At 38.2% G+C, this 14,500-nt stretch overlaps 1 long non-coding RNA gene across 2 annotated transcripts in view; it reads right to left on the bottom strand.

The window, feature by feature from the left end:
• The window catches only part of LOC107321661, a 114,275-nt gene extending 107,106 nt beyond the window's left edge, over positions 1-7,169 (bottom strand). For both annotated transcript variants that reach the window (XR_004309151.1, XR_004309158.1), the window contains exon 1: positions 7,079-7,169. This is a non-coding gene — a long non-coding RNA (uncharacterized LOC107321661). The remainder of the gene's footprint in view (positions 1-7,078) is intronic.
• Positions 7,170-14,500: the final 7,331 nt, after the last annotated feature.

The following is a 14,500-nucleotide window of genomic DNA, read 5'->3' as shown; positions in this document are numbered from 1 at the left end:
GTGTATAGAAAGGGCACTCTACAGCAGATGATGAGCACAGCCGTGTGTATTTACAGCTCTCTAAAGCACAAACATGGAGTGGCTGGAACAGCCATCTGCTATCCTGCAGCTATTAATTCGCTAGATGTCAGCAATTCAAGTAGCCTCTCTGATCTTGGCATATGAGAAACTCTTTGAAGACGAAGGAGTAAATCACCACGTTACAGCACACCAGCACACCCAGCTTGCACAATACTTTATCTTCTTCACTTTGGACACCGTAAAGTGAGCTACCTGACCTAGTATCAGCACCGGGAAAACGTGTCAAGAAGAGGGAGATTTGAGAAAGAATGGCACTGGAATGGAACATAGGATCACAGTTCTGTGTCTTCCCATTTTGATCCCTGCTGGATTTTTCACAAATTCATGTAAAAGATCACTTCTATGAAAGCAGTTTTCACTGGTTGGGCAGTTGTAAGCAGAGGGTTGTTGTCAATTGCTCTATGTCCAGTTGGAGGTTCATCACAAGTGATGTCCCCCAGGGGTCCATCTTGGGGCCAGTGCTGTTCTGCATCTCATCAGTGACACTTACAGTGGGACTGACTGCAACCTCAGAAAGTTTGCTGAGTGGTGCAATTGACACACTGGAGGGAAGGGCTGCTACCAAGAGGGACCTGGACAGGCTTGAAAAGTGGGCCCAGAAAAACCTAATTCAGGTTCACCAAGCTTAAGTACAAGGTGATGCATGTGGGTTAGGGCAGTCCCAAGTATGTGTAGATTGGAAGAAGAATTCATTGAGAGAAATGTTGGATTTTTGTTCAGAAAGTGATGAGGGACAGGAACAGGCTGCCCAGAGAAGTTGTGGATGCCCCATGCTTGGAGGCATTCAAAGCCACATTGGATAGGGCCCTGGGCAGCCTGCTCTAGGGATAGCAACTCTGACCAAGACAGAGGGATTGGAACTAGATGATTTTTCAGATCCCTTCCAACCCAAGCCATTCTAAGATTCTATGAAGGTGACTAGAAAGAAGAAAAGCATTGCAACCTGAAAGTACCAGTGCCCTAGGGCTATGAACTATCCTTAGAGAACCAAATCCTGTTCGGTGTAAATCTGCAAGCTGAGACACTTCAATGGACTGCTAGGCAGCTGAAATAGCATTACTGTTCTGTATTTCTCAGACAATCAAAATGATTGTAGATCAAAACTTGTCTCACTGACTTTAGGGTGGTACCTGCAAATTGGCTAGGGTTTCTTTTGAAGGCCTGGGGGCAAGCTGAATAATTTACTTAAGATCTTAGCATCTCTCTTGTTGCTTGTACCTTTCTTTCTCAGGCTTTCCCAGTAATAATATTCTTGCTTCTGGCTAACTGTACTGTGCATTACCAAACTGTCATCGTTTGAAAATGTAGCACTTCTCTCGTCCTAAACAGACCATAGGGTTGATACATTTATTTATTTATTTATTTTTCCTAGCAGTTGAAACCAATAACAAGCAACCCATATAACTTTGCAGTAACACATTAGATGTACTAAAGAAGATAGCTAGAAATGAGAGAAAATCTAGTAAGGGTAAAAACTACCTAAAACACAGGGCTATTATTTACCCTTGAGAGGGAATCATACTATGTTCAGGTTAAATCTGGAAAAAAAAAAAAGAACAAACCCCAGATAAAACAATGGAACTTCATTTCTTACTTCTTGGGAATTAGTGAAATACAACTTTAAAGTGTTTAACATGAAATACCTGCTTTGCTTCAATAGACCTGAGTGAGTTTTATAACTGATCAAGAATATATCTAAGAAGGTGTCTGGAAAAGTAATGAAAATAATGCAAAAACAATTACATCAGATACAAAAAGGGGACACATACAAGATCTGAAACAATTGTTTCAGAAGAAAGTGGAAAGTGAAGTTTTTAACTTCCTAGAAGACTGAAAATAAGCAAGATAGTTACTGTGTATGAAAATAATAAAGAAAACCTTTGAAGTTGGAAAGGTGAATCACAGCTACAGACAGGAGACAAATCAGCTGAATTCATACAATTCAGAGATAAGTGGAAGTTTTTCTTTTCACTTACAGCTATGAATTTTAGGCTTTTTGTAGATGAAATATGCAGCTTCTAGCTGTCTAGAGGGATGACTGTACAACACAACAGAAAATAAGTGTTGCACAACACAGCAGTTCCACAAACCTGAGACCTCTGCACCCCAATGAATCTGTGGACAGCACTGGCAGTGAGAGAAGCAGCAGATAGAATTAGTACTGTTTGCTCTTAGAATTAAATGATAAAAATTTCAGATGGGTCTAGAGTACCTTAAAAATCTACCTTCCCTCTGTCTTTGTTAAGAGTCTTCTCTTCCCTCTGTCATTCTTATGAGTGTAAATTTCTCAAAAATACCCATTTCCAGTTCTCTCTCTCACTGAGACCACTGAAAAGTGATTTGCAAATTACGTTTATGCAAAGCTCTTTTTACTCCACACTGAAGCAGACTGGAGAGAAAGTTGCCTTTATGACATACCTTCTTCATATTATTAAAGTGTCTCTTAGCTACATCTGGAATTCTGCTCTATCTGGTTATGGATTCTCACATAAGCCAGACAATTCACCTGCAGACAACCCTTTTTCAAAATTAATGGGAAAAAGAGAGAAGCTAGTCTCCCAACCTTCTATGTTCATTGAACATTGATCTTTAACCTGCAACAAGCTGAACCTATCAGACCTCCAGCAATCTGTTTGCTGCAATCGCTGAGAGAATGAAGGGTCAATGCATTACAACTTCAAGTCTTGGCTGTTCCCAGCCTTACTATAAGATAGATGGTATTGAACCTACACCTCAGACACGGAATCAAGCAGTTTCCCAGCAGCTTCCTCACAAAGAATTATCATTTCAGACAATTGCACATTTGCTCCAAGGAAATCGATACATATTTTACCAAACAGCCTTTCATTGAAGACACATCAGAACCAGAGGATGTTTTTGACAGAGCTGCACTTCAGTCTTATGTTAATTGGATACTAAATACCAATCTTGAGGAAAGTCTCTACTATAGCCTCTAAAAGTAAAATATGTATATATGAACAGAACACAAAATAAGTGAAGTTATCTGTAGATGGCTCTCTATTACATGCTGCACATATACTCCCGGATCTCATCTTCTTGCGGTGTTCTGCCATATCTGATGAGGTCGTATTCTCATATTTATTGGAGAAGATGGACTGTTACAAGCTGTGTGTCATCCACAAAGACTGAAAAACGCCAGGTATAAATGTAATCATACCTGAAAGTCTCAGACCTCAACCATATATGACAGACACGATAGGAATGAAATGAAAAATGTTTATTTTTCAAGAATGCAGACCTGATCTCTAACCATGGCTGCCGACAAACAGAAGCCCTGGGTTTCCGTGTTAGTATGTCAATATACAGAGTAACTGAATTATCAAATTTCTTAGGAACTCTGTATTTTTAAATATTATATTGTTAAACATAAGTACATTTAGGCAAGGCAGGAATCCATGCAAGGAATGAACACCAAAGTTGTGAATAATTTCACAATAAATTAAAATTTCATTAAGTACTTAGTGACAGAAGTAATTAAATCTGATGAAAAAGAAGGAAAGAAAAATAATTGTTTTAAAAAAGAAAAAAAAATCATGATTATATAAAATGTAATGCTCTTGTACCTGTAGTACTATCAACATAAATTCCAGAACAAGGCAACCAATTTGTATTGCAATTCAACTGAAAAAAAGAGGGGTAAGAACAAGGCAAAGAAGCTCAAAGCAAATAAACAAAAGTTGGATATCGATTAAGTCTTCCAGGCAGTGCCTGGCATTCTGTAATCATCCAAGGTTGTAGTAGATGATTTCCTGTTGCTTTGCCAGGAATAATGAACCAGTACCTACACAGGCCTGTTAGATGATATAATGAATGACAGTGGTGCAATCTTTTGTGAATCCAGCCTCCTTCTCAGGCCACAAGCCAGTTTGTCCCAGTTTACCCTAGAATTTTGAAGAAAATCAGAGCATATGCTCAGTGGAATAATGCACTTGGCAAAGGAAGTCCTGATTCATCAGTGAAGACTTCCAGATTCTCCATTTTCTAACCATAATATTGTCTGTAATTTGTAAATGCAAGAGAGCAGCAGTGAGTGAATTTGGTACAGCCCTGGGAGAGGCTTGGGTTGGGAGATGAGTATCTCAGGTCAGATGGAGAGTAGGATTTAAAGATTCCTCATATTGTGGGGATAACCTTTTCATCCTTCTGCCAAGGAACAACTCTGAGAAGACTCAGGCTGTGAAGTCCTGGTCTTGGGTCATTACATGACAAAGAATTTGCAAATTTTACATAGCACCATCAAATCTGTCTGGCAAATCCCTGTTCTGTGAATGTGAAAGGGAGGATTACTATAATTTCTTGTATGTCTTTCTTGATCATTTAAACCATAAGTATTTGAATTATAGACTCTTGCTCTCACTTTACAGTATCAAGCTGACTGTAACAGAAAGTATGTAGTAATGAACTGAGGCTTATCAAACTTGCTTCTCTTTTTTATCTGACTGCTTTTTTTCCCCTATTGTTTGGTGAAAAAATCCTGTACACATACTAAAGTAATCCCTTCTGTCCCCTTGTCCAAGTAGCTGAAATTCCCACCAAACAGATACAAAATCCCTGTTTTGCTCAGTTTTTGCTGCAAAGCAAGGTAATGAGTTTATGAGCACAAAGGTTCAAAAAGTAGTGATATGAAGTTCAGTATATTTTCTTCTAACTTCTCCATCCTGAATGCTTTATTGTCCTTCTCTTTGTAGTTCCATCAGAGCTTTTTGATTAATTTCTATAATGGAAATTACAGCTGTACAGTGCTACCAACTGAATATTGAATACTTTACTTCCATACTTCTCAGCTATTATTTGCTTCATAAGTATGAAAAAGTATGATCCATGAATAATTCTGGAGCTGCTCATGTTTCACTTATTCCTCTATTCTGCAGCATCCCAGAAGCTAAGCTCCTAAACGTTTCTTAAAGTTCATTTTAAAAATATGGTATCTCACTTTATCCTTTTTTTTTTTTTTTCCTTAAAAATATCTAACTATACTGATCTTCTTACTGTGCAGTTCTCCAATAAAAAAAAGAAAATATCAATCAATCCCATATTATGCAGTTCCTTAAAATGACAAAAGTCTGATGAGAACTCTTAAGCCCTGAAAATCTCCGTGCCCTGTGCTCTTAAAAGGTCAGCTCTACAACAAATTGGAGTCAGGAATTTGCAGGGCTTATATACTCAAAATCTCCTGCTTTCCTTCGTAAGGTGATCTTTTCACATATGAAGATGATGCAGGTTAATATCTGTCTTCATCTTTGAGAGTCTCCTTTGAGTGGCAAACTTCCGAGGTGTGTCTTGGAACTATTTATCAAGCTTTACTTTGACAAAGGTACATCAGTGATGGTGGAGAGGTGCTCAGCACTTCAGTTTCTTCTAAGGAGGCAAAGACATTCAGCTCTGCACTCTCAGAAAAACAAATCTTTCACTTGTTTGAGGAAGGGGAAAAAGCCTGACAATTCAGGGGACCTACAATGTTTAAATGATTACTCAAATGGATACTCAGCATATTGTTGAATGAAGAGAATAAGTGAACAGATACTGGATAATCATAGATGTTTGTTTCTCCTTTCCTCAACTTGGATGTCTCCTAAACCCTTCCACTGAAATTTTTCTGCAAGAAACCTATTCAACATGGCTGAAGAGGTCTGGTGAAAGCTGTATGTTTATGTTACCTCCATTGTTGGAAGACAACATGCACTTTCACTGGCATCTTCCACCACTATAGAAAAAGCCCAGATGATTATCTTAGGGCAGATGCAAAACATTTTTAGGATGCTAAAATCAGTGAAGTTAGTCTGAGCAGTATTGCTACATACCCCCTTTTCACATTTTTGCTGCTATATCCTCTACCTTATCTACATTAAGCAAGTTCAGAAGTCAGAATTCATTATTTTCAAAGAATCAGCACTGCCTCTCTACAAGACTTCAAGATGTACAGCAACTTACAGACATGCATGTGAGGCACATAAAGTTACATTGTTGCAGAGGTTAAATTTACTGCTGCAAGCTCCCCTACATTGTGTAACTGGATCACGTAGAGATATATTAAAACCAGGGTGTAAAAGAAGGATGTAAGTCATACTTACAGGCAAGAGTCAATCAACTCTAAAGAAATGCCAGAGTATAAATTACAGTTGACCAGAAATTGTGAGGTAAGCCTCTTTCGACCACAGCCATTAACAACGTGTAAAAGGCCTGCTGAAGAAATCAATCCATAATTGCAGCATTTATCAAGTTCATATAGATTTGTGTTGCTCCTATCTAATTTGGATGGTATTACCAAGGAGATGCCCGCAAGTGGGATATCAAAACAGCACCTGGGAGGCTATTTCCTCATTTTGTTTTATCCTTTTGGTATTCTATTGAGGGAAAAGATCTGATATTAACTTCAAAGGACAGCCAGATTCTTTGAAAAGAGATTGTTATTGATCATAGGTCCACAGCTGTGCACGTTATACTGCTGTGTAAGGTCTTCTGTATATGAATCTTCTATGCGGTGTTTCCTCATATATTTAATCCTTTGTGCCAATGCCTTATCGTTTTTTCTAATTACACAAAAAACTAATCTGAAAAGATAAGCAGGAAATAATGTTAGGAGTATCCAATGGAGTTCATTTGCTTTCGGCTTTTATCTTGAGGGGGCTATTTTTGAAGATGGGGGAAGAAAAAAAAAGGAAATCAGCTAAGAAATAAAGAAATAAAGTTTCCAAGGGACAATCTCATATCATATTTGCTCAAATTGTAACATGCCTAAAAAAAAAACAACACACACACACACACAAAAAAATCCTTAAGTATGTATTTTAATGCCAACCATGCTTTCAAAGTTAAATTTTAGAGCAGTCATGCTGCAAAAGGAATACAGGCAGTAAGAATTATCTTAGGCAGAAATCCACATCATAAAAAGAAATCTGTGACACAAATGTTTCTTTACTGCACAATCCTGATATTTTTCGTACAGGATAAAAGTGTAAATAAAAATGGAAATTACCTCTCTGTAGACTCCTCCTTCACTTCAACAGCTCAATCCCAGCTCCCTCCCCCTCTTTTCTATTCTGAATATTTTGAGAGCAGAAACAGAGCTGCAGAAAAATGGAGAAAAAATTACTGCAGTAGTGCTGGGAAGCAGAATAGGATGTGGAGCTGCAGAAAACTTAAGAGACTAATATGAGTAAAAGATGCAACATTTTGCTTTGTGAAGTAAATATACAAATACATTAAAAAAAAAAACATATGTATGCATACAATTATTTATATGTATACTTCCATGTAATCAGATCAGAGAAGCTTCTGCCAAAGATCAGTCTGATGAGATCAAATGATGAGTATCTGTGCTTTGCTACATACATAGCAACATCCCAATAATGACAACAGAGGCATAGTTTTAGTATGGAATACACCATTTTGATGTTAATTTCTAGTACACTTTCAAGAAACTTAAAAAAATTTTTTGCTAGACATTGGAAATTAAAAGAATGTTTAAACATAGGATGGTTTTTGAGTGAGAGCTGGCCAGGATGCATCTAGCAGCCTGAAAACAAACCAAGAGGTTTGTACACTGGAGGACTGTACACAACACAGAGCTCAACTCTGGAACAAGTTGATAGATAGTTGAAATATCAAAAACATTAGTAGATTCAATTAGCGGTGGGACGAATATATTGGCAAAACTCATCCAGAGTTCTTAGGTGCACACTGCCAAAGGCTGAGCAAGTATACAAGGGAAATACCAGTGACAGATCAACATACTCTTACCTTCTTCCCCTGGCACACATTTTTAAGCCCTACCAGAACCAGAGCACTGGAACAGAAGGACTGCTTTTCTGTTCCAGCACCACCCCTTTTAATAATCAAGAATATTAACCAAATGCTGAATTAACAACTGATTCCCTTGAGAGAATATTAACATGACCTAATGAGATGAGCCCTTCTTCTTTAATAGTTTTAGTTTGATTGATTGCTTTTAAATTCTGCAAAGCTGAAACAATGTGTTTCTCTTCCATTTCCAGATTGAAAGAGAAAATACAAGAGAGTATACTACTAATACAGTAGAGAGTTTCTGGAGGTAGAAGTAGGATTTTTTAATTATCATTACATTTATTTTAAATCAGTTTTCAAGTGCAACATGCATATTTGAACTATCAATGTCTGAAGTTACACATATGCAGCCAGACTGTTCTATCTACATACATTTAAGAAAGTTTAAACCACTTCTCTCTAGAATTCCTCCTTTTAGCAATATTACAAAACAAAATGTCTAGTTGCTTCCAGATCTCATCTCTCTACAGCTCTTCAACATCTATAGCAATTTGAAAATTGATAGGTAGCTACATTTTCTTAGATGTCATTTTTCAACTATAAAAAGAAAGGAAAGAATTCAAATTACATTCCAAAAAATCATTCAGAGCAATGCTCCTTTCATCATTGTCCCTACCTGCATGAATAAAATATTTGGAAAAGGGTAAATATTCAGACTGCCCTGCATCCATCCCTTTCTCCAGGCCTACCAAACCACTCTACCATCTTAAATATGTATCCACCAGCAAGACAGAGATGCTTTAATAAAATGGAAAACAGATCAGATTTAAAGTACTCAGGAAGGAAACTGAAGTAACCTGTAAACTGAACAACATGCACCACACATCCCTCTAATTTACTCTTATGAAATTGAGATCGATAGAAGGAACAAGCACAAATCCACAAAGAAACAAACAGGCTGTAGCACAAAGTGTCTCTTGTAGATCTCCACGGCCACCACTTCTACAAATTTTTAAAAGTAACACTTTTTAGGAGGAAAGTGTACCCCAGTTCAAATTGAGAAGCACAAGAACTGCGCAACGTTTATATCTTACTTTCCACCCCTGCTCCCCTAGCAACAATGATGCTGAAATCATGTGGTACAGAGACATGAGAATTTAAGCTAAAGGTCTGTCTCCCAGGGCTTGTTAAAACTCTCTTGTTCTTGTTATACTTGAGTAGTCATTTTGTGATTTTTTTCCCTGTTTGGAGTTAAAAAGCTCTATTTAGCTAAATAGCTCTTTATAGAGGCTGCTCTGCCATGTAATCAAAACATCTCACAAAAGGCTGCTCTTTTAGAAATGTCAAATTAGCTCCCTTTGAAATACTACTCGTCTGTACTCTCAACCAAACCCTAGAAGCGACCAGTTAAAGGAGAACCAACAAAACTGATACTGAGTGCCCTCCTGGAGGTAATCATTATTTCATTAATCCAAAGACAATTCAATTGATAAAATGACTTGAACTAAATTATAAGAATAAATTCATCACTTAGCTGATGTGGCAAATACTATGTGATACAAAAGCACAGCTGTGGTAGGTATTTTGAATGGACAAGGATAGATTAGGAGTGTGCATTTACAGAACTGTCTGTCTGTAAAAACATGTTTCTTTATATCCATGTGTGTGTGTGTGTATATATATATATATATATATAACTATCTAAGTTGTAAATGGATAAATATGAATGAAAAAAAAAAAAAAGATTTTGTTTTAAATACACTCAGAGAAATGAAACAGAAATGAAAGTTAGGATTTTCATGCCATATCGGACCCTTTCTCCTGGCTCCTCCTGCAGTATAATCCTTTGCTAGTTCATCTTTACATGGAAGCACATTTCTCTCCTTCCTCCACCATGAGAAATTGTCCTTGGACAATAACAGCATGCTATCTCCTAAAATCCTGAGTGGTCTGTCACACTAGATAAAGAATTGTCATGTTAATATATTAGGAAAAAAAGTATATCAAATTATATAATCAGAGAGTGACAGTATGGTTGAGTCTGGAAGGGAGGTCATCCAGTCTGGAGGTCATCTAATTCAACCCCTCTCTATTCAGGCAGCATCACCTAGATCTAGTACTACTGGACCATGCACAGGCAGCCCTGAATTACCTATAGCAGAGACACAGATTCTGTAAGGTTGCTTGCTTCTTCCTTCATTTGAATCTGTAAATTCAGTGTTGTGCTGCTGCTGCTTTTCTTCTCTGATTAGTTTTAATGCACTGAATAGAATTGATGTAAATGACTGGTTTATGAATGAGAACAATGGGGCTCTTCAGTCTGGAGAAGGCTTCAAGGCAATCTTATAGCAGCCTTCCAGTACCTGAAGGGGTCCCACAGGAAAGCTGGAGGCAGATTTTTTATAAGGGTAGGTAGCAACAGAATGAGGGGAAATGAAAAGGGAAACTGGAAGAAGGTAGATATTAGGAAGAAGTTCCTATTGTGACAGTTGTGAGACACTGGAACAGGTTGCCCAGAGAGCATTGTGAATGCCCCCTCCCTGGAAGCAATTGAGGCCAAGCTGGATGGGCCTTTGAGCAACCTGGTCTAGTGGGAGGTGTTCCTGCCTATAGCAGGGGGCTGCAACTAAATGATCTTAAAGATTCTGTCCAACCTAAATTATTATATGATTATTTGATTCCAATAATGAAAAGTTTTAGCCTTTTAATACTTTAATTACTTTTTAATATCCTAAGCAATTTAGTTATATTTTATTCAATATTAATAATGTTCTTAAATGGAAATATAAAGTAAGCATGGCATTTATCTAACTGCTATCAGTTCTTGACCATCTTCACTCTTTTTCTTCCTAACTCCATAGCTAAGACTGTGTATTCCCATAGCAAGAAAATTCTGTGGAAACACAGCTTCTGCAGTCTAAATTATTTGATTACTCTAATTTTGGTTCCACCCAACTTTTTGAGCATTTATAGTCTAAAATATCCAATAGGCCGATACAATTTTAGTAAGTATAACTGCCTGGACTGAAGGAAGTGTCAGACATCGAAGGCTGTCATCACTGAATAGTCTGCATGCTCTTCTGTATTACTAAAAATATATACGTATTATTTTCCTCATGTGGAGCAGAGCTAATTCAGAGCTGGCGTTTCTGCCAGAGTGCAGAAGAGCATGGCACAAGCTGGGTTCACATGAGTCAGCCGGGTTCTTTGAGCACCAGAGCATTATAAAAGATGACGTGTTATGTTCCAGTTCTGAGTATAGACTAAGACAAATTTATTTGGGAGATTCATCCTCTAAGATCTTAGCAACGAGTTACCTACACAGGCAAAGATCTCTCCACAAGCTGCTGCCCATCAGCTCTGTGGTTGTTGCAGCAGGGCAGAAGGTACGGAGACCAACAGGTTTCCCAAGAGGTCTGATGGGCTAGTTTTGGCCAGGACTGGGCCTCACGTGGGGCTCAGGCAGTATGACCCTGTGAAACTGACTGCTGGGCTGCTGCCGTTGGAACAACAGGCCAGGGATGACCCTTTCCAGCTCACGGACAAGCCCTGGACACTTCCTGGAGAGGAGAGATTTCACCAGTCCCAAAGCAGGGACTAGATCAAGTCATCAGCATGCATCCCTATGTCTTGGTGCTGCTTGTGAGGCATGCAGCAGCCCTCAGGAACCTGTCACAGTCAGACCCGCTTCTGAACTTTGTTCCTTCCCTCAGACCACAGTTTTCTCCAGACTCCAAAATAAGTATTCTGTGTAATTCATATATACATATATAGGTGCATATACATCTGTGCAAATACATACACATATATGCATCATCCTGAAGAAAAGAAAGCACCAGAGAGACTTCATTGCAGACTTTCAGTGCATTAAGGGAGATTATAGAGACTAGCTTCTTACACAGCCTGATAGTGATAGCACAAGGAGAAATGGCTTTAAACGTAATGATGGGAGATTTAGGTTAGATGTTAGAAGGATATTTGTTACTTAGAGGGTGGTGCTGCACTGGCACAGCTGCTCAGAGAATGGGATGGGATGCTCAGGGATGGGGCTCTGAGCAGCCTGAGCTGGTAGGGCACAGACCAGCACATGGCTGGAGGCTGAGGCTGGGTGAGCTTTAAGGTTCCTTCTAACCCAAGCAATTCTATGCTTCTGCAAAAACTATACTCACAGACGTATGCATTTCTTCCAATCTAAAATTCAGAAATACAGCATTACTGCTTTCCACACTGAACGCTACCACCCTGCCTTCCCCGAGTTGAGCCAAGAGGCTTTTGTCCACCCAGCTAACAACCTTCCCTGGGCTGCAGAACTGCCACTTTTCCTTCCTGGATTAGAGCATGAGAAGAAAATTTGAGAACAGCCTCTGAAATTGGGAAAAGGTACTTTGTGCAAGGTGAAACAAGAATCAGCAAACACCTTGCAAACACACAAGTGTGAATTGAATTCAAAAGAAAAAGTTTGCAACAACCTTTTGAAAATGCAGTGAAGGCAACTGATAGTATATTTTATATAACATTGAAGCCTTTTTAAGAGAGAAGTAAAAAAGCCTGATGCTTGCAAGGTTATTGAGGGTACTGCAGACAGTGCAAACATTATATAAGATGAAGCTGAGCTTTTTCTATTTAACTCATCCTATCTAGCTCACACCAAAGTCAGCACTTTTTGTCTTGTATGTTTACATTCCAAACAAGCCTTTAGTTTATTGCCTTTAGAAATAAGGTCTTAGTACTTGATATATAGAGAGGGATACTGGTGTATCATCTTTTGTACAAGTCCTTCACTCTGAAAAATTTAATTATTAATTGACAATTATAAATGTGATAAAATGAGTCTGGAATAACCACACTGTTTCATTTCTGAAGGGAAGCATACAAAATCCTCTCCATGAGAGCTTCATCATTTGTAGTGATTCATTTACACAAGACGCTTCCCTGGAAAACAGCACCATCATTGAAAGCACACCTGTTCTTACTCTGCAGGAAAAGCAACCCCAATCAAGATGACATTTACAATTATTATCCATGAGATTAATGAGTTGATCAACTCTAATGTTGCAGTTCTCTCATGGTGCGCTAGCTTCCCAACCCACCAAGCTAGCACACCTCATGACAACTGCAACAGACAAAAAATGGCACTTTCTTTTCATATGTCATCATGCATCCAGAGCTCCATGAAGAAAAAGTTATCAAGCTTTTATTTGGGAAGAGGGAGTCCACCTTCCCAAAACACAATACAGAAATCAAACAGGTTCCAGATAATGAATACTGAAGTTTGAAACTAAGTAAGTTTCACTGTATGCTAGTAATCAGAAGCTGAGAATTTGAATTGCCATTTACTTACGTAAAACTGAGAAATCTCCTTTTCAGCAAAATACTGATCACTAACTGTGTTTTGTAAAACAGCGCTGGTGGCAAACAAAGCCTTGACAACTGCCATACCCAATCCTCCCATGGCCTTGTACCAGTGTCAGTCTGGCAGAGACTATTAATTATGTCAGAAGTGCCAACATGTCATTCCTCAGATTTTCCTCGGCAATACAGTAAATTTCAGGACTTCTACACTAAATAAATAAATAAATAAATAAAAATGCCAAACCTAAAATGCTGCTGGCATCAAACAGAGCTCATTACTCTCTAGTGAGATACTGTTTCTCAGCAGATCTCATTCCTGATGCAAGTATCAGGCCTGCAGGAAAATTGTTTTCTCTGCTTCAAACACCAAACTACGCAGAACCTTTAGGAGAGGAACAAATTCCTTACATCATACCAATTTTGCTTGCACTTTAAAACACATCTCCTAAGGCAATGCTAAGCTAATTATTTACAATGTTACGCTCTCAGTCACGTTAGCAAATAGGTATGTTCCTTCTAATAATATTCCTGCAAAGAACAATCAAATGAAATGTGAATTCTACGTTTCTTTTTTTTTTTTTTTTTTTTTAAAATATTTTTTTTTTTTTTTTCATAAATACTATTTGCTGTCTCTGCTAAAATTAAATTTAGTATTTCTTAGATCCAGATTTTATGGTATCATTGGGATTTTGTCATGTCAAATGCTCTCAAGCATTCACAATTTTTTTTTATTTTTATTTTTTTTTTGCAAAAATACTCCCATATAATTTGAGAAAAGCTACAATAACATCTATAATGTCCATAGATCCAGTGAGTTTCTAGTATTTCTCAGGCAACCAGTCTTCACAAGGGGATCAACGACTTTCCCAGGTCCCCGTACTCAGCTGGCCTCTATGGGGTGTACACTCTTTCTCTGTTGGATGTGGCTGCTTGCTGCTCAGGGGTAGAAAATCTGACTTTTAGCAATGAGATTCCATATATGTGGCTGCCACAAGCAGGTAAAGCTGGGTTTTTTTATGAAGGAAGATGACATCTTCATCCCCCAAGAACTTGCCCAGAGGCAAGCCACTGCAAAGAACAAAGTCTGTGTGTAGAAGGAAAGAGGGCTGGAGAAAAAAGCCTGGGGACTGGAGGAAGAATGAGCTCTGTAGCAGATAAAGGCAAAGAGGGAGGGAGAAGAAGTTGAAAAAGAGATGATGACGATTTGAGGTTTTAATAAAGAAACTACTGTTAAAAAAAAAAAAAAAAAAAAAAAGTAAAGAAAGAAAGAAAAGAAAAGAAAAAAAGAGAAAAGGTGCAGGTC

Source organism: Coturnix japonica, chromosome 1 (assembly GCF_001577835.2).
Source record: "Coturnix japonica isolate 7356 chromosome 1, Coturnix japonica 2.1, whole genome shotgun sequence".
Lineage (NCBI taxonomy): Eukaryota > Metazoa > Chordata > Aves > Galliformes > Phasianidae > Coturnix > Coturnix japonica.
Note: the sequence above shows the minus strand (reverse complement) of the source record. Positions and strands in the feature narration are given on the sequence as shown.